The sequence below is a fragment of the Dipodomys merriami genome, unplaced genomic scaffold (assembly GCF_024711535.1).
Source record: "Dipodomys merriami isolate MVZ:Mamm:240054 unplaced genomic scaffold, mDipMer1.0.p SCAF_45, whole genome shotgun sequence".
In the NCBI taxonomy this organism is placed as follows: Eukaryota; Metazoa; Chordata; class Mammalia; order Rodentia; family Heteromyidae; genus Dipodomys; species Dipodomys merriami.
In genome coordinates this window covers 4,046,349-4,067,275 of record NW_027206013.1, presented here as the reverse complement: position 1 = coordinate 4,067,275, position 20,927 = coordinate 4,046,349, and the positions used below count along the sequence as shown (strand labels likewise).

The following is a 20,927-nucleotide window of genomic DNA, read 5'->3' as shown; positions in this document are numbered from 1 at the left end:
ACCTCCTCACCCCACACCAGCTGGCTACCCTGTAAGCACCATTTCCTCCCAGCCCAAGGCTGAGCTGTGACCTCTCCCATGGCAAGAGGTCTCTTAATGAAACAAGTAAACACACGATTTATCTTCACTGCTGACAGCCACTTGCTCTCAGAACAGGCTCATTCCAGGACCAACGGGGGGGGGGGGGGGGGAGACTTAATAAGAACCTCTTATTAGCCCAGGATGCCCTGGGCTTTATGTGGCACATGTGGTCATCAGAAATCAGCACACTGTCGAGTACAGTCCCAGCTATTCCTGCCCAGGCTGAAGCTAGTCCCAAGACAAGTCACCAGACAATGTGTAGCCACAAGGTTACACTTGCATACCAGGACAGCAGGCAAACCAGACCACTGTCAGCCTCAGAACAGGATGGGGCTGTGGTAGTGGTTTCCTAGCTCTCTGACTACACTACAGCCCCCATGCTGCAAGGTAGAGGAGAGGGGGCTTCAATCAGTTCTACCTGCCTTTCATGCTGGGGAATCCTTTGAATGCTGGGTAACCAAAGCTTTTTAACAATTAGGGGAAAAGAGCAGACCCATAGGGCCAAAGGGGATTCAGTTCTAGGCACGAGTTCTAGGCATCTGGTACAGTCTTACATCACCTTGTAGAATCTTTCTACCACCCCTGGGTGTAAAGTGGACGGTAAAAGAGGCTAACAGGTAGCATGAATGAGGACCTACCTAGATTCTCAACCAACTCTGGAGGCTCCTGCTGCCCATTGCCTGCCTGGGAGCTTGGGCACTGGCAGGGCCCAATCAGCTGGGTCCTGAGGCTGGGGCATCCAGGATGAAGAGGAGAGCGAGTGAGGACAGGAATGTGGAGGGGCAAGTCTCTGTGACAGGAAAGATTGCTGCCAGCAGTGGAGGATGACTGCACACTGTTTTGCTGGAGTAAAGCCCATTTGTTCAGAGTATGTCCACACACACCCTTTCTCTGCAGGACCCAACTTCTCTCCACAATGTGGATAAAGCTGTCTGAGCCTCAGTTCTCTTTTCAGCGGGATCAGGGTGTCAGGACTCTCCTGTGCAAGCAAACAGTTATCCTTTGAACCCACTGCCCATATACATGACCCAAGAGCCCTGTCCTACACAACAGGACTTTCTTTCTAGTTCTCACCACCATATCACATGGAGGTAAGTGTTTGCTTTCCCATGTAGTTATTTTGAAATACTTTTAAACAGAAAATGTACAAGAAGAGTACAAGGAAATACTTGTGAAAAAGAACAGTTATAAACAAGGAAGGAGGCTGAGGAACAGGCAAATACAATCTGCCCCTACCCCTATATCACCCTCTAATCAGATAACCCTGTCTTTGGACACAGGGATTTCCACCATGTCCCCTCATGGTCAGATTGTGCTGACTGGGCTCCATGTCTGCCATACAAAAGTTATGCCCTGGGCTGGGAAGGTGGCTCAGTGGTAGAGTGCTTGCCTTGCACACATGAGGCCCTGGGTTCGATTCCTCAGCACTACATAAGCAGAAAAGGCCAGAAGTGGCGCTGTGGCTCAAGTGGTAGAGCGCTCACCTTGAGCTGAAGAGCTGAGGGACAGTGCCCAGACCGAGAGTTCAGGCCCCATGACCAGGGAAAAAAAAGAAAAGAAAAAGTTATGCCCCTCAAACTCATACCTGCTGTGCCCCCTGCCTGGTGTTAATGTAGAATCTTGTTCTCCACACTCTCAGATCCAGGCTAGAGTGAGATTTTCTGTGATCAACAGAAAATCGGTGACAGTGTAAGAGCTCTATAGTCCAGATCTCAAGACACTTTGCAGCTTCTAACTTTGCTGCTTGAGCCTAGCCTCCATGTAAAGAAGCTCAGGGTAGAACATAGAATGATGACCAATCACAAGGACAGAGATGTCCTAACTTCTCTTATTCCCATTAAAGCCACAGGAACATGGGGTTAAGACATCTTAGGCCCAGCTTCTCTTGATCCCCAAGGTATATGCAGCCATGTCAATAAGCCTGGTTGACAAACACACAGCAACCCACAAAGTCAAAGAGATTAACTTGTATGGTTTTAAGCCACTAAATTAATCATTAATTACAAAGCAAGAGATCATGGATACAAATCCTAACACAATTCTGTATCATACCTTTTGCATTTAGAAGTTTGTTCCATGTTGCTATATAATTTTCATAATTACTATTGATGACAAACAGTTCCTATAGCCCCTTTTCTATTTCAGGACATTCGTTTGATTCCAGTTTTCCACTGTTATGAATACAATGAGTAGTTTCACATAATAGTACCAAAAAGGAAGAGGAAAAAGTCATATTTCCTTAGGAAAATATCCTAGGGTGGAATGACTGGATCTGGGTTTATAAACATGGTAATGTTTCTTGAACAATGCAGACACAGAAGTCAGAGAAAGATACCCTCTGGCATGATTCAGTTTTGCAGAATCACAGGCATGGTGTTTCCAAGTCAGGCCCCACACATACACACACTAGTGCTTCTGACACTTACTGAGGCCACTCTGGCCCAGACAAAGAGAAAGAACTTGGAACACCTATCAAACAAAGTATGTATAGTATCCTCCCTAACACTCAAGGGAAACAAAAGTATACCCAGGTATTTCTTAGTTTAAGACTTTGTATTACCCAGTTCTGACAGGCTTCCTGAACATGACAAACTTAAAGGTAATATAGCTATTCTAGCAAATTACCTAGGTTTACAGGCAAGGTGAAATTCTAAGAAAATCTCTTTTTCTGTGTGTGTGTGGGGGGGGGGGGGGGCAAGGGCAGAGGAACACTTGAGCTCAGGGCCTGGGCACTATCCCTGAGCCTTTTTGTTCAGTAGCAATCTACTACTTGAGCCACAGCACCACTTTTGGCTTTTTTGGTGGTTAACTAGGGATAAAAATCTCATGGTTTTCCCTGCCTGGGCTAACTTCAAACCATAGTTCTCAGATCTCAGCCTCCTGATTAGCGAGGATTATAGGTATAAGCCACCAGCAGCTGGCTAAATTCCTAGAATCTTGGTTACCATTCTTCCTACAGGTACTGTTCCCTGAAGGCACTTCCAACCCCGATTCCTGATTCTGCTGAGTACATGCTGTACCACAGTCCCCCCTAGGGCTGGGGCAGGTTCTATAATGTGCTCTATGGAGGAAAACCAGACTTGAATCCTGTTCCACATAAAATGCAAAGTGCTATGTCCAAGCCATGTTTCCGTCCTACTTACAGTCTGGTCTCATCACTGAGTCGCCCAAGGACAGCCAACCTCTAGGTTTGTACCTGGCCCCATCAGCAGATAAAATGGGAATGTGGCTTAGTGGTAGGGTGCTTGCCTAGCATGCATGAAACCCTGAGTTTGATTCCTCAGTACCACAGAAATGGAAAAAGCCAGAAGTGGCACTGTGGCTCAAGTGGCAGAGTGCTAGACTTAAGCAAAAGAAGCTCAGGGACAGTGCCCGAGCCCTGAGTTCAAGTCCCAGGACTAGAAAAAGAAAATAAAAATCACATGGAACTACCCTCTCCACCAGCCCCACCCCCACACCTCAACTGAGGCTTCCTTGCCAGGAATAGCTGACTCAAGTTGCTCTGGCAGAAAAGGTGGCAGAAAACAGGGATGGGGCATGTAGCCAGAAACCTGCCTTTCCAAGAACTCCCTCCCTCTTTATCAGTGACCTGCTGCATTCCAGAAAGCTGTGCTAGCTGTAGTTAATGCAAGAAGAAAACCCTTCCCCTCTCCTGTCAACAGGCAGGCATCTGAATGGTACCTGAAGCACTCATAACGGAAAGACCTCTTTGCAAGGTGCCACAAGTAAAAGCATATATACTCATGTTCGCAGCAGCATTCTTTCCAATAGTCAAAGGTGAAGGCAACCCACATGCACATGGATTAAAAACACTGTGTATTGTAAATGTAAAACTGTAATAAATTCAGCCTTAAAAAGGAAAACATCATTCTTTTGTAAAAAAAAAAAAAGTTTGCTAGTGTACATTAAATGCATAAAGAGGTTTCATTATAATACTTCCATAGATAAATACAATGTACTTTAATTCAATTCATCCCCTTTATAATACTCCTCGAAGCTTCTCCTGTTCCCTACAAAAAAGATATGTTGACAAATGGATTAAACTTGAGGACATTACACAAAGTGAGATAAGCCAGATATAAAAGTATAAATTCTGTGTGTATAAATTCTGTGTAGTTCAGCAGAACATCACAGGAGGGGCCTAGAATACTCAAATTCCCCTAGAGTCATCTACCTTCCCAAATAGAAGGTAGATTCGTGGTTGCCAGAGTAAAGGAAGGAGGAAATGAGGATCTGTTGCTTAGTGGGGATAAGTAGGCCAAGAGTGTCATTATAAAATGATGACAAAATTCTAGAGATGGATGGTGGTGAGGGTTGCATATCACAGTCAATGAACACCATTGAACTATACACTTAAAATTACTCTAGTGGCTAGTGCTGGTGGTTTACACTTGTAACCCTAGCTACTCAGGAGGCTGAGGTCTGAGAATCACAATTTGGAGCCAGCCCGAGCATACTCATGTAAGAGACTCTTGTATACCAATGTAAGAGACTCATCTCAAAAACAAAAACAAAAACAAAAAACCCTAGAGGTGTGGCTCAAGTGGCAGAGTATCAGCCTTAAGTGAAAAAGCTGATTAAGAGTCTGAGACCCTGAGTTCAAGTCTCAGTACCAGGTTAAAAAAAAAAAGTTTAAGCTGGGCACTGATGGCTCATACATGTAATCCTAGTTAGTCAGGAGGCTGAAATCTGAGAAATAGGGTTCGAAGCCAGCCCTAACAGGAAAGTCTGAGACTCTTATCACCAAAAAGCCAGGAGTGAGGCTGTATCTCAAGTGGTAGAGTACTAGCCTTGAGCACAAAAGCTCAGGGATGGCACTTAGGCCCTGAGTGCACACGTGCATGTGCACGTGTGCACACGCACACGCGCACACACACACATACACACAGGTTCAGTGGTAAATTTTTTATGATATACAATGCAATCACAATTTACAAAGATAAAGACCCCAAAGCAAAGTTCTGTGACAAGCCCCCTAAACCCTTGACTCATCTAACCCCTTCCTAGTATAGAACTTGGGACTATACAGTCACAAATATAGGCCAGAAGCCATCGAGTTCCCACTTCTTCCCATATCTGACAAATATAGCTGGTTGCTTCCAGGACTCTCTCTGTTCTATGGCAACATGGAGAACCGATCTCACAAAAGAGCATTCCCTCACAGCTGCCCAATCGCCACCCCTGGAGAAAATACAGAGAATGAGATAAAGGGCCTGACCAAAAAGAGAACGAGGTAAAGGGCCTGACCAAAAAGACAGCTAGATGGAAATGTGGATATTCTCTACCATAGGAGGTAAAGGCAGATCCTGTCATAAGAGCTATAAAGGCAAGGCAGCTGTCACACCAGGGCCTTGGAGACCAGGTAGCATGGGGAACAAGAGCTGGACCAGTACTTGCTAATTATGTCTTTTCTTTCATTTGTCTAAAGGTTCATCTAAAATGTCACTTGAATACAAAACTGAAAACAAAACAGTCACCACTTGGAAAATGGTGCTCTGGGCTTTTCCACTCTAATGGAAAAAGGTGGCTTCATCTTCTACTCTGGTCTCTTAAAAAAAAAAAGACAACAACAAAAAATCCAGCCAGCTGATAAAAGCGGCCAACATCCTTTCCTGCTATCTGTCATAACACCAGCTACGATAACAACAATAAAATGAGAATAACAAGTGTTATTAAGTACTTGAGACATGCCAGCAGCCGAGCTAAGTGCTTTTTTTGCATGCATCATCTCATTTAATCGTCACAGCATGCCCCAGAGTAAATGACTCCTTGAATTTCTATTTTGCAGATGAGGAAACTTACCCTCTCTCTTTCATCTGTTCTGTTATGCATTTTCCCCAAAATTTCGACATAATTTAAAGTAGGATCATACAAATAATACAACTGAAGTGCTGCCTTCCTTCTTAGTGGCATATTTGTAAAGGGTGCACTTTACATTCTTGGAGAGAATCAGATATGTAGTGTCTATGCAGATATGCAGTGTCTGTGGCTCCAGGGCTGGAGCCCTTAGCCTCTGTGCCTGAATGTCTTTCAAGGGATGAGTTCCCCAGGCCTTTCTACCTAGCTCATACGTGCTGTACAAAACCCATGTCTAACAACAGGAGCTCAGGTGGCCCTGCAACAGAGGAGTCAGTGACTGTCAGTGACTGGCCTGGACAGTGTCCACATTAGTAGCCCAAGCTCTAGACATTCTCTCCAAGGATTGCTAAACCCAGGGCTATGTGTGTCCACAGAGACTGCAGATGCTCAGAAAGCCACATGGGCCAATCACATCCTTTCTGGAATGTCTTCCCAGAGACCCAGCTAAGAAAGGAGACGGCCAGGCAGGCAGATGGGTCAAGACCAAACCAGACAAAACAAGTTCTTGTGGCCTTCCAGCAGTAATGTTCACAAGGAGCTTGAAAGCTGCTCAAATCTGAAAGAAGGCTTATCAGACTGGCAGTCACATCCCTTGGAGGTAGGGACCCTCCAAGCAATAGTGATAAGGTTGGTCATCCCTCACTTTCTGAGTCCTTGCAGACAAGCACTGATTTATGACCATGACAATTCATACTTTGGTCAGGGCAATATTGCAATAGCATATGCAACTTGAAGACCAAAGAGCAGGTGCATCAAATTTCCTCTTCAATGAGGAAACAAACAAAAGCACAGAGTCATAAACACCATCTCCATCAGAATTAAGAGGGGGCAGCCCATAAAAGTGAGTCCACACATTGTGCTGTTTAGAAGCCTTGGGTTCCCCAAATAAGAACTACGCTTCCATTGGAAAGGCTAGTGGCCCTGCAACAGAGGAGGCAGGCCTAGGCTCCACGGAGCCAAACAGAGGCTTATTTAAGGCCTGGACAGGCCTGTGGGGTTTCTACATGTAGCATCAATGGCTCTACACATTTCCTGAAGCCAGTGAGTGTACTATCTGTAACAGCTCCAAAATCACAGGCTTCAAATACAGTAGTAGTTCCCAGGAATGCTTATAATCAGGTTCAGGTCCAAGGACCATGGACAATGAAAGAGTCAAACTTTGATCACAGCCTACCTTTGGGATCCTGTTTCTATGCAGAGCCTGTGTATTTGCCAACCCTATAGGTGACAGTGCCTATATGCTATGACAGCTCCTCTCTTCCCTCCAGCCCCTCTTTGACAGTAACAAAGAGAGGCCCAGCAATTGGAAGATAAGAAAACACACGGGCAAATCCTGTGGCCCTGTCAGCTCTCTCAGAGGTAAGTAACCTTCTGGTCACATGGCACAGCTCAGAACTAGACCATTGGGGAAGGCAGAGGGCAGGACAGGTAAGAACCCTCATTATGGGTCAAGGAAGAGAGCTGGGAGAGTTTTGGTCCCTGAGACTTTGAGGAGTACAACCTCAAGCCTGAAGGGAAGGGCCCAGGCTCAAGAGGAATCTAGAAACAAATCCTCATCTCTAAGCAAAAAGATCCTCTTAACCTCTATCCTAGGGATAAGGTATATCCTGGAAGATAAGCCTTTCATAAGAAATCCTTTAGAAAGGACAATATCCACCCAATGCTATATGTAACATAATAATATATACGTACATATACATATATATTTATATTTAACATGTCCAGAAAAGCCAGCCTAAAGAGATAGAAAGTAGATTGGTGGCTGCCAGAACTACAGAATGAATGGGGAAAGAACAATGGGTAAAAGAATTCTCTTGGGGGGGGGGGTGACAAAAAGTGCTGTGGTTGTATAACTCTTAAAAGTATACAAATAGGGCTGGGAAGGTGGCTCAGTGGTAGAGTGTTTGCTTCACATGCAAGAGGCCCTGGGTTCGATTCCTCAGCACCACATAAGCAAAAAAGGCGGAAGTGGCGCTGTGACTCAAGTCGTAGAGTGTTAGCCTTGAGCTGAAGAGCTGAGCGACACCACCCAGTCCGAGTTCAGGCCCCACAACTGATTCCCCCCCAAAAAAAGAGTATACATATAATAATAATAATAATAATAATAATAATAATAATAATAATAATAATAATAATAAAAACCCTCCCACTGATTAGTAATGCTCTGTAGGAGTGAACTCCATGGTACAAACTCAGAAAAGCTGTTTAAGACAGAACAGAAAGGAACAGAACAGAATTGACCCATCCAAGGGATGGAATGCTCCTTAGTAATAAAAAGAAATGAGCTATCAATTCACACAACAGCTTGGATGGATATCAAATGTATTATCTAAGTGAAAGAAGCCAGACCCAAAAGGTTTAACACTGCAGGACTCCATTTATATGATGTTCAAAATAGACAAAAACATAAGGAGAAAAGGCATATTGGTAGGTAAGATACTTACAAGTGATGGATGATGGAAGTGTCTGGAATGATACAAGTTTTCTGGAGTGATGGATCAGCTGTGTATCTTGATTATGGTAGTGGTTACATACCTATCATACCTCACAGACAATATACCAAAATGTGACTTTAACTGTTTGTAAATTACAGCTCTATGCACATATACACAATTTCACGTAATATCTTTCAAATTTTTAGTATTTTTAAAAAGACCAGATAATTTGTTGAGTGACAATAGCTCATATCTATAATCCTAGCTACACAGGAGGCTGAGATCTGAGGATTGCAGTTTGAAGCCATTCTAGGCAGACAAGTCTGAGAGTCTTATCTCCAATTAAACAGAAGTAGAGGCATGACTCAAATGGTAGAGTGCCTGTCATGAGAGAAAAAGCCAAGTGAGAGCACAAGGCCTAAAGTTTAAGCCTCAATGCCAGCAATTACATAGGCATTAAAAAAAAATTCAGAACTTCAAACTTGTTTTCCTAATATTTTATTTATTTATTGGTCATTGGTCTTGAACTCTGGGCCTGAGTGCTAGCTCTCAGCTCTTCAGCTCAAGGCTAGAGCTCTACCATTTGAGCCATGGTGCCACTTCTGGTTTTATGGTAGTTAACTGGAGATAAGAGTCTCATGGACTTTCCTGCCTGGTCTGGCTTTGAACCACGATCCTCAGATCTCAGCCTCCTGAGTAGCTAGGATTACAGGTTTCAGCCACCGATGCCCAGCCCTAATATATTCCTTCATTCAGAAATCTCTTAAAAGATAAAAGAGAGTTGGATGAAGAACAAATAGCTGAAGACAAGAAAGTGGTAACTAAATGTAAATATCTCAAATGACTTAAAAAATTAAGGGGCTGAGGGGACAACTCAGTGGTAGAGTATTTGCTGAGCATGCATGAGATCCTGGACTCAAAAAGTTGTGTGGCAACCCACAAAGGTGGAGGTAACCCAAGTGTCTGTCTGCAGGTAGGTAGACGGACAAAATACAGCGTGCATCCATACCATGGAAGGTTATTCTTTTTTTTTTTCTTTTGTCGGTCGTGGGGCTCGAACTCTGAGCCTGGGTGCTGTCCCTCAGCTCTTCAGCTCAAGGTGAGCACTCTACCGCTTGAGCCACAGCACCATTTCCGGTTTTCTAGTGGTTTATTGGAGACAAGAGTCTCACAGACTTTCCTGCCCAGGGCTGGCTTTGAACCGTGATCCTCAGATCTCAGCCTCCTGAGTAGCTAGGATTATAGGCATGATCCACTGGCACCCAGCTGGAAGGTTATTCTTAAAGGAAGGAAATTCTAATACATGTTCCACATGAGCAAATTTCAAGGACATTGTAAGTGAAATATGAAATAAGCTAGGCACAAAAAGACAAGACTGTATTGAAATGACTCCACTTAAATGAGGTTGTGAGATAGCTAAAACCATCAAATTCACAGATACAAAAAGCAGAATAAATGGTGGTTACCAAGGGCTAAGGAAAGAGGAAATTAGTGTTTAATGGGTCAGAGTTTCAGTTTCACAAGATGAAAAAGTTCTTGAGATGGATGTGCTGGTTGGTTATGCAATGCTAAAGTTCCTGGTGCTAGTGAGCTATATACATGGGTGGCCCCCAACTTACAATGCTTTGACTTCCATTCCTTTACTTCATGATGGTGTGAAAGCATAGCTACAACCTCTGGTTTCCATCTTCAGTACAAGATATACTAAGTTACATAAGCTATTCCCCTTACTATAAAACAGACTTAACATTACAAATCAATGTGCCCTACTATAGCCAATATAAGTGTTCTGAGCACATTGATAGTAGGCCAAACTAAGTTATGGCATTCCTGTAGGCCAGGAAAATTAAATGCATATTTAAGATATTTTCAGCTTACCATGGCATTATCAGGATGTAATACTAATGTAAACTGAGATGCATCTATATTTTAAAATGGCTAAGGTGTTAGATATGGGCACAGCTCTGTAATGGAGTACATACTTGGCATACACAAGGCACACAACTCATCTATAACATGGCAAAAAAATTTTAATAGCAAGTTCACATGATGTATTTTTTCCATAGGTTCACATCAAACTCCAGGGAATATCCCATCCACTGTTCATCACCATGTGTGCTGGTGAGACAGAAGCATAGCCCTGGCCACAGCCTTCAACTGGTTTCAAACAGAGCCTCAATTCACACAGTCACAGCACAGCTGTGAAAGGACAAGATACTCTGGGAGCAAAGGCTGCTTCTCTCTGCATTTCTGGACATTAAGTCCCAGCCCAAACACTAGGGGATCACACAGAATCTCCTGAACAGCTGATCCCAAGTCCTGCAAGGTGCCATCTGAAGCATGAAGTTCCACAAATACGGAGGCTCCAGACAAGACACAGATATAGGGAGTCCAGGGTCAAAGCAAAAGTATGGGTAGGCACATCTGCATCAGCAGAAACACTGGGGAAGACCTCTGTCCAAAAAGCACCCACAAACCACAAGGTATCATGGACCTAACACCCTCCAGCATGGGCCTTCTCTGCCTTACAATGGGGGAGGGGGGTGGTAAGGAGAACCAGACCATCCCAATTCAATTCTTTTCAGTCTCCTGCCCCAAAGCATATTCCAGCAATCCCCACAGCTCACAGGCCCCTGCAACATTTTGCTGGTCTCCACTTCCAGTACTGTCCCTGACTGCACAGAAGGCCTCTCCTTCTCCTGTTTCACAACAGCCTAAAAATAGCTTAACAAACTCTTTTTCAGAGGCCCATTCAAGCCCTAAGTTATAGACCTTCATGCCTTCCTTAAGCTAAACCAGCAGTTAGTTCTCAAATATCTGCTTAGTACTAACCTCTACCACAGAATCCCTTTATCAGCTGCTATAAGTCTATAGAATCCTCAGAATAAAGAATAGAGACAGCAGGGAGCCATGGTTCACGCCTGTAATCCTAGCTACTTAGGAGGCTAAGATACGAGTATTGTGGTTTGAAGCCAGCCCAGGCAGGAAAATCTCCAATAAATCTCCAATAAATGACCAAAAAGCTACAAGTGGTGCTGTGGGTCAAGTGGTAGAGCACTAGCCTTAAGCCTAAGCTCAGAGACAGCACCCAGACCGAGTTCAAGCCCTAGGACTGGCATACACACAAAGAAAGAATGGAGCCAAAGCCCAAGCACTGTGCTTGGACCCTAGTGGGTGTTACATCTGAAGTTATTCAGATGGATGACTGGACAAGTGATGGATGGATGGATGGATGGATGGATGGATGGATGGATGGATGATAAATGGTTTGTTGGACAGACAAACAGATAATGAACAGATGGATGGATGATAGAGAGATAACTAAAGGGTGATAGATGGATGAATGGATAGGTAGATGGATGATAAAGAAATTGAAGATGACTAGATGGTGATTGATGATGACTAGATGAATGATGAATGGATGCTTGGACAGATCTTATAGGATGATAAATGGATAAAGAATGGTTGAATGCATGGATGGATGACAGATTGGCTTAGACATGGCTGCTACTTTCTTAGGAACATGTGTTGCTAGAAAAAAAGAGAAGCCACTGGGTACTGGTGACTCATGCCTGTAATCCTAGTTACTTAGTAGGCTGAGATCTGAGGATCGCTATTCAAAGCCAACCTGAGCAGGAAAAGTTCATGAGACTCTTACCTCCAATTAACCACCAGAAAACCAGAAGTGGAGCTTATCTCAAAGTGGCAGCCTTGAGCAGAAAAACCCAGGGACAGCACCCAGGCCCTGAGCTCAAGTGCCACAACTGACAAAAAGAAAAGAAAAGAAAAGAAAAGAGAGAGAAAGAAACCAGAGTTTACTTATCTTGGGAATTAAGAAAGATTCAGGATTTCAACACCCTGTTTTCTCAAGAGGAGGTTTTGATCAATGGATGACTATTTACCTAACCTTTTATTATGAACAAGTGCAAACCAATACGAAATAAAGAACACAATTACAGTTACCAGAAATAATCATGTGCCTTGTCATTCATCATGAATGATTATTAGCTTATGGCAAGCTTTGTTTCAGGGTATGGGTATTTAGTATTAGGGAACAGCAAGAATGGGAGAGAAAAGGGAGTCAGAAACAGGCAATCATCAATCACTCCAGTTTTACTACCTCTGACCATTTCCTTGAGGGAAGAATCCTCATGGGGAAACCAATCCTACCTGTCTCTCAGGTTCATGAGAGAAACTTACAAGAGCTTCTCATATAAACAAATATGGGAGACACCTACACATGACCAGATCATCTGTTTCATAATTCCTAAGAAGTCAGCTTACTGCACAAGAGGGGCTGGAAAACTCCAACCTACAGGCCCAATATAGTCTGTCCCCACCTGCCTTTGTGCCACCCTAGATCTAAGAATGGTTTTTATACTTTCAAACAACTGAATTTTAAACGATTATATGAGTACACTGTAGTTTCATTTTTGTCTCTCACCAACAAAGATTAAATTAGTTACTTTGTAGCTGGACAATCCCACAACTTCAGAGCAAACAGTAGAGACTCAAATGATCACTTTCAATATAAGTGTAGGCTCTTGCTAAGCTCTGGCTATCTGATTATCAATGGCAGGTCATGTCTACCATCTTGGGGGAATGAAGCAGAGCTGAGAGCCCAAAGCTCTTGTCACAAAGTGCACACACACACACACACACACACACACACACACCCCACACACACACACCAGTGTAAGGTTTTTATAAAGGATAGATGGGGACTACAAGATGGCTAGAGAAGGAACACTAATTGGGGGAGGAGGGAGGAGATGCTCCTGGCAGTCAAAATGCCAAGCCCATCAAATGGAACATTCTAAAGAAAACATATTTCCGCTGAGGCATCCATAAACTATAGGAGTACAGACGTTCAGCTGACTCCTTCCCATCTTCATGCTCTCTAGAACACATACTCTCTAGACCAATCAGCCCATCCCCTAGGCTTGGCCAGCTCAACCATTATACAGTCCAGACAGAGCTTCCACTGCAGAAAACAAGCTGAATTCCAATTCCAGGCGGGGAGTGTACAAAGCCACCAGGCTGCTTGGGGACAGGTCATCTATGACAAAGGTAAATGATGACCGCACAGTACCTAACATGTGTACAGACGGGGCAACCAGGCATGTAAACCAGGCTCATCTCAGAGCTGGCTGTGGTACAAGCATTCCTGACCATACCAGACTGTGCTCTGACTGGCAATAAACCAGCTGGCATTACCAGGCCTCCCACTGCCAACCACCTGTCCAGACACAATCACCTCCACCTAGCAGGCAACCCCATGCTGCCCTCCCCCTTCTAAACTGACACTGGGCCTGCTGTCACCCACACTCTACACTTTGGTACACTGCCCCAGACGACACCTGCACAGCCTTTGGATATCTGTTGTGCAGTCTCAAGACTGGCTAGTGGACAGTAAGCATAGAGGACAAATCAGTCAACAGAGAAGGGTCTGGTTCCCACTAAACCTGCATGTAGAGACCAGTCTACTCCTCAGCCCACCACCAAAGGTTAAGTCACTGCAGCCAGGTAGACACAACTGAGATTATACAGAAAGACTGGTTTGGGACACTTGCCAATTGGGGTTTCTAAGTAATATGAAAATTCAGCGACTGACTTAATTTTTTTGGAATGACAAAACTAAGTGCATCTTTTTTTTTTAATTGTTGTTTTATTTTTTATTTTAAAAAAATATGGAACGCTTCACGAATTTGCGTGTCATCCTTGCGCAGGGGCCATGCTAATCTTCTCTGTATCGTTCCAATTTTATTATATGTGTTGCCGAAGCGAACACACTAAGTGCATCTTAAAGACACTACTGTTTGGCTTCCTCATTTACAGATGGGAATTCAGAGGCCCAACAAGTAAACGATTGGCCAGTGTCATAACAGCAGCTAACGGCACAACTAAAATGGGCAATATTAAGCAAGACAAGGACTAAGTAGGTCACAGCCTTTGTAATCCATTGAAAGCTGGTTGGCTAAAACTCCAGAAGTACCAGTTCTCAGCTTTAGGGAGTACTAAACAAAACAAAACAAAAAAGCAACTCCTATCACCTTGTGGAACAACTAGTCTGTGTTGGAAATGTTATCTGTTCTGCTCCCCCTTCCTCCTCATGTTCACTGCACCAGGCTTTCTTCCCTCCAACGATGTCTGTATCTGCCCCCTCCCCAGGCCAAGATCAATACAGAGGACAGTCTGTACTAGCTCCAAGTCCCCATGCAAGGGGAGGCACTTGTCTTCATGAACACAACAGCATGCTGCTTCCCAGAACCAATTTCTATCAGCTGCCAACAGTCATATACTGCCACACAAGTTTCTCCCTCTGGGGGGAAAAAAATCCCTTCTCTACCAGTGCATTCTGCTCTCTTAGAAGTTCAATTAAAGCCAAGCAGGAACTCTGTGAGCCAGAATTAACTGGACATTGCTATTGAGCAGACCTAACCCATTGCCAGATGCACAGGAGAGAAGCCAAAATGCTTCTCAGAGTCAGTTACAAGCAGTCCAGAGCAGAATCCACAAGCTTCACGATAAACAAGGGAACTGTGAGTTCTTTCCCAACCAAGGACCATGGAGCTGACAATGACTATGTGTCATGTAGCCAGTGACCTAAGGAAGCTTTCCAAAGTAGAGTGTGAACCAGTGTGGACACAGCTGAACCCCCTTCCACCTCTTCCAGCCAGACCTGGCTATATTTGAGGGTCATCAAAGACTAGGGAGGGTGGTGGGGCTCAGTCTAGGATGGCCCCATTGTCCCCATCCTTCACCTCAGATCCTGCTCCTTTTGATAAAAACCCTGCACCATAACAGCATTTTTGGAAGGCAAAGTCCCATGGAGCTGGGTCTTCTTATCATCTGATGGTATTGCTTCAAGAAAATCCTACAAAAAGAGCTCAGCATGGATGGCTCATGCCTGTCATCCTAGATCTTCAGGAGGCTGAGACCTGGAGGACAATAAATTGAAACCAGGCTGAGCAGAAAAGTTCTGGAAACTCCATCTCCATATGCTGGAGGGGGGAGGTATAAAGGATCTAAAAACCTGGTTAGCGAGTAAAATCAGCCAAGGGGCTTTTCAAAAAACCCAGAATTGTTAGGAACTGATGGCTCACACCTGTAACCTGAGCTACTCGGGAGGGCTGAGATCTGAGGATCGAGGTTCAAAAGCCAGCCAGACCAAAGTCTGTAAGATATGCATCTCCAATTACCCACCAAAAAGCCAAAAGTGAAGGTATGGCTTAAGAGGTAAAGCACCAGTCTTAAGAAAAAAAGCTAGGGGGAGGATGGGAAGGGATGGGAAAGGGAAACAAAGGAGGAGGGTACAATGCTTGAGAAGATATGTACACATTATCTTGTCCATGTAATTGTAACCCCTCTGTACAGTATTTTCACAATAAAAAAAAAGAAAAAAGAAAAAAAGCTAGCAAGAGTGCAGAGGGCCAGGGCTCAAGGCCCAGCATATACACACAAGAAGAATTACTAGGAAGAAAGCCCTATGTGAGCAGCTTATAGAGATGGACTGCAGAATGGCACCTCGTCAGAAAGAAAATGAGGACCTCCATCCTTGAGCCCTAGCTCAACCCAAGTGAACTTGGATGAGGAACCCCAGAAGGGAATGCAGCCCTGGTCCACAACCTCACTGCAGGAAGACCCAGAGCAGGGAACTGAGCGCTGCTCATAGTTCAAAGCCAACCTGAACAGGAAAGTCTGTGAAAATCTATTTCTAATAAACCAGCAAAAGCCAGAAGTAGAGCTGTGGCTCAAGTGATACAGCACTAGCCTCAAGCAAAAAAGGTTAAGGGACAGTGCCCAGGCCCTGAGCTCAAACCCTAGTACTGGCATAAGCACACACACACACATACAAAATTCCTTCAAATCAAAATGGCTCTGGAAAAGGAAGGGCCAAGGAGAGAAAACCAGCTTAAAGATTCATTCAAGTCTATGCACGTGGAACCTGAGTGTGGAACCATATGAGCAGTCTCCTGATGCTCAAGGTGGAAGGAGGTCCTCATGAAGCCAGCTTTGGATGTCCAAAGTCATGTTTAGAGTCTCATCCTGTCAGGCCTGGTCTTTTATTTTTTTTTTTTTTAGTATTTTTTAATTGTAAAGATACTGTACAGAGGGGTTACAGTTACACAAGTAAGGTAATGAACACATATCTTATCGAGTATTGTTACCCCCTCCTTTGTTTTTCCCCTACTATCCTTTCCCTCCCCACCTCCCTAACTCCTCCCCGCCACAAGTTGCAAAGTTTGTTTTCAACATAGTGTCTTGTATGTCTCATTGTTACAATGGGTCAACGTGTATCCTTATTTCAGCATTTTGTTATTTCCCGTCCCCTCCCCAAATTAGAAAAATGTATATACAAGATGCAGGGCAACAGAACCAAATACAGCAAAAAAAAAGGGGTTACACCACAGGGGGAAGAACATACAAAAGAAACAAAAAAAAATCACAAAGTACATTAAAAACAACAACAACAAAGAAAAAACCATTTGTGTCCATATCTTGTGGTTCATTTTGCTTAGCATCATCTTAAAGGTCATATGTACATAGCTTTTGACTTTTCTGCTTGTCTGGTAAGATTATCAGACGTATACTAGTTATTGCAAATAAGGGAAACCATGAGACCTATGTTTCTTTGGGCCTGGCTTACTTCACCTAATATAATTTTCATGCCTGGTTTTATAATTCATTAAACACAAAGTAACTATGAGGAATAACTGATAAATTCACATTCTTGAGGGAGATTCAGGGATTTGGGAGCAGAAAAAGAGAAAGAAAGAAGGAAAAATGCACTTTTCTTATCCTTTCAGGTCTATTCTCTTCACTCAAATTCTGGAGGCCATCTCTGCTTCTACATCCCAATAGCCAATTGTATTAGGGAACTAGCCCCTAGCTGGTATTCTGACAGCGCAGTTTACCTAGCCCAGAACACAAAAAAGACTACCCACTATTTCCTGAATAATCAGAACCAGTGTTTCTCCAGATAGCCTGTGGGCAGGCTCAGCAGGAGAGCCAGGAAAGCCTGGATACAAAACTGGGACCAAGTCTCAAACACACTTCTCTAATGCCTCACTTTTTTTTTTCCTGTCGGTTGTGGGGCTTGAACTCTAGGCTTGGGCGCTATCCCTGCGCTCTTCAGCTCAAGGCGAGTGCTCTACCACTTGAGCTACAGTGCCACTTCCAGTTTTTTAGTGGTTTATTGGAGATAAGAATCTCACAGACTTTCCTCCGCTGGCTTTGAACCGAGATCCTCAGATCTCAGCCTCCTGAGTAGCTAGGATTACAGGCGTGAGCCACTGGCACCCGGCTTACTCATTTCTTTCTAGATCCTCTTTGCACCCTTTTTCAGGACCACACTCACTCTTCCACAGAGAAATTATGCCTCACACCATCTGGCCATTTGAAGAAATGCCACAGGAGATGAAGCCAGACTTATGTTAATAATCACAACCTGTTTTCCTTAGGGCGAAATTCTAACAGTGTCTCACCAGCTGCTCTGGGATAAAGCTGTGTCTATCAAACTTGCTTCCTAATTTGCTAGGGCTGGGTGTAGTACATGTCTATGATCTCAGCTCCCTTATGGGAGATGGGGTAGGAGAGTGGTGGAGCCCATCTCTAGGCTGGCCCCAGGCAAAAGCAAGACACTACCTGAGAAATAAACTAAAACAAAAAGTACTGAGTGTCTGGGAGCATGGTTCAATTGGTAAAGTATTTGCCTAAGAAGGGAGAGGCTCTGAGTTCAAATCTTAGTACTGCCAGAAGAAAAAAAAAACACCTCCCCATTCCCATTTTTTTCTCTTTTTTTGGGGGGGGGGCGGGGGGTCCAGTCGTGGGGCCTGAACTCTGGACCTGGGCGCTGTCCCTCAGCTCTTCAGCTCAAGGCTAGCGCTCTATCACTTGAGCCACAGTGCCACTTCCGGCTTTTTTCTTTTTGCTTATGTGGTGCTGGGGAATCGAACTCAGGGCCTCATGCATGCAAGGCAAGCACTCTACCGCTAAGCCACCTTCCCAGCCCCAATCCCATTTTTTCTCTTCATTCCTTACCTAACCTTTTCCCCAGAGACCCAGCCTGAAGTCTTCCACAAAAGCCCTCACTATCACCAGGCTTGAACAACCTCACCTCCTTTCTCATCTAACCTCAATCCACTCTCTTCAATCTTTCCCATAACCTCCAACCTCCTTCAACTACTACTTCTCAAAAAAATAACTCCAGGGACCCAACTCCCCCTAGACAATTTCATATAAGACTTCCAAGCAAAACTTGAAAGATGTTTCTTTCCCTGATCAACAACCTTCAGATGCTAATTTGCTCTGAAAGAAAGCATAATGTCTTCAACCTTGGCTTCTGAATTTCATACAGAATGACTCCAACCCTCTTACTAATACTTTAGCCTTCCCCTCAGGCACATTTCAGCCAGTTCTCCAACCCCAACCAGAGTCAGTACATGAAGTGGAAGCATTCCAGGCCCTCATTTCTCACCTTCCATGGTCTCTGCCTGGAACATTCTCCTCTCAATTCTCTCTTTCCCTAACAAGTAGGCTAGGCATGAGGTTTCACTTCCCACACACCCTACAACACTGACCTCTCTGAAGACTCTCAAAATCTGCCCCAATCTTTGCTCCCACTTGGGCTACAGGTCGCTTAATTAAACCTTTCCTTAAAAATGCATAGGTGCCAGCTCTGTAGACTTAAGCCCTACTGAATTACATGCTGAAGTAGTTAAGGCAGCAAGTTTTATGTTATGTATATTTTCCATATGATTTGAAAAGAACATGGAGAATAAGGAGAATGAAGAGATCCTGGTAACTATGGGTGTGGCCTACAAGTGGGTTCAGCAAGCTGCCTTATACTTCTAGGAAGGTTTAGCCATGGCACTGTTTTTTGTTTTTGTTGTTGTTGTTGTTTTAAATTGCTACTGTAAAGGTGATATACAGAGGAGTTACATAAGTCAGATAATGAGTTCATTTCATTTTGAATAGTGTCACCTCTTCCCTCGTTTTCTCCCAGTTTTTCCTTTCCAACCTTCCTCCTCCAGTATTTTTTGTCTTTTACAATCTAGTATGTTACTTGTAGATTCATAGGCACTTTCTGGTTATACCAAATGAGAGAAAACATGCAATCTATGTTTCTTTGGACTGGTGTACTTTGCTTAATTTGGCACCGGTTATTAAGAACACCTGTGAGGGCCGGGTGCCGGTGGCTCACGCCTGTAATCCTAGCTACTCAGGAGGCTGAGATCTGAGGATCACGGTTCAAAGCCAACCCAGGCAGAAAAGTCCACGAGACTCTTATCTCCAATAAACCACTAAAAAACTGGACGTGGCGCTATGGCTCAAGCGGTAGAGCGCTTGACTTGAGCTGAAGAGCGCAGGGATAGCGCCCAAGCCCAGAGGTTCAAGCCCCATGACCAACCAAAAATAAAAAAGAACACCTGTGAGGGCTGGGAATGTGGCTCAATGGTAGAGGGCTTGCCTAGCATGCACCAAGCCCTGGGTTTGACTCCTCAGTACCACACAAACAGAAAAAGCCAGAAGTGGTACTGTGGCTCAAGTAGTAGAGCACTAGCCTTGAGCAAAAAAGAATAGCCCCACAAAAAATAAAATACCTAGAAATTAACTTAACCAAAGAAGTGAAGGACCTCTATGATGAAAACTTTAAAAACCCGAAAAAGGAAATCAAAACAGAATTTAGAAAGTGAAAAAACCTCCCATGCTCCTGGATTGGAAGGATCAACATTGTAAAAATGGCAATAATTCCCAAGGTTATCTACAAATTCAATGCAATACCTATCAATGTTCCAACCTCATTCTTCAAGGAAATAGAAGAGGCAATCCAAAAATTCATATGGAACAATAAAAGACCCTGAATAGCAAAAATGATACTTAACAGAAACAACAGTGCTGGAAGAATATCAATACCAAATTCCAAGCTCTACTACAAAGCCATAGTAATCACAGTACTGGCACAAGTACTGGCATAGTACTGGCACAAGACCTTAGGACCAATGGAATAGAACTGAAAACCCAGAAATGAATCCACAGACCTATAGCCACCTAATCTTCGATAAGGGAGTTAAAATATAGAATGGAAGAAAGACAGCCTCTTCAGTAAATGGTGCTGGCAAAATTGGTTAATCGCTTGTAGAAAACTACAGCTAGATCCTTATATATCACCCTACACCAGAATCAACTGCAAATGGATCAAAGACCTCGGAGTCAAAGCAGACACCCTGAAAACATTACAGGACAGAATAGGAGAAACCCTAGGTCTCCTTGGCACAGGCTGAAATTTTCTTAATAGAGACTCAGCAACACAACAAACCAAAGAAAGGTTGGACAAATGGGATTGCATGAAGTTGCAGAGCTTCTGCATGGCAAAGGACATAGCTAGCAAAATGAATAGAAAGCCCACGGATTGAGAGAAGACCTTCACTTGCCATACAACAGACAAGGGTCTCATATCTAAAATATACTTGGAACTCAAAAAATTAAACCCCCCACAAATCCTCAAAGAAACAACTGCCCAATAAGTGGGCTGAAAACTTAAAGAGA

At 43.8% G+C, this 20,927-nt stretch overlaps 1 protein-coding gene and 1 non-coding gene across 2 annotated transcripts in view; both read right to left on the bottom strand.

Annotated features, from left to right (window-relative positions):
• Nucleotides 1–20,927, bottom strand: part of Bcr (BCR activator of RhoGEF and GTPase) — a 140,791-nt gene that overhangs the window by 102,072 nt on the left and 17,792 nt on the right. The window lies entirely within an intron of this gene.
• LOC138808541 (U6 spliceosomal RNA) lies at nucleotides 14,060–14,166 on the bottom strand. Its single transcript, XR_011366490.1, has one exon. It is a non-coding gene; the product is annotated as a U6 spliceosomal RNA (small nuclear RNA).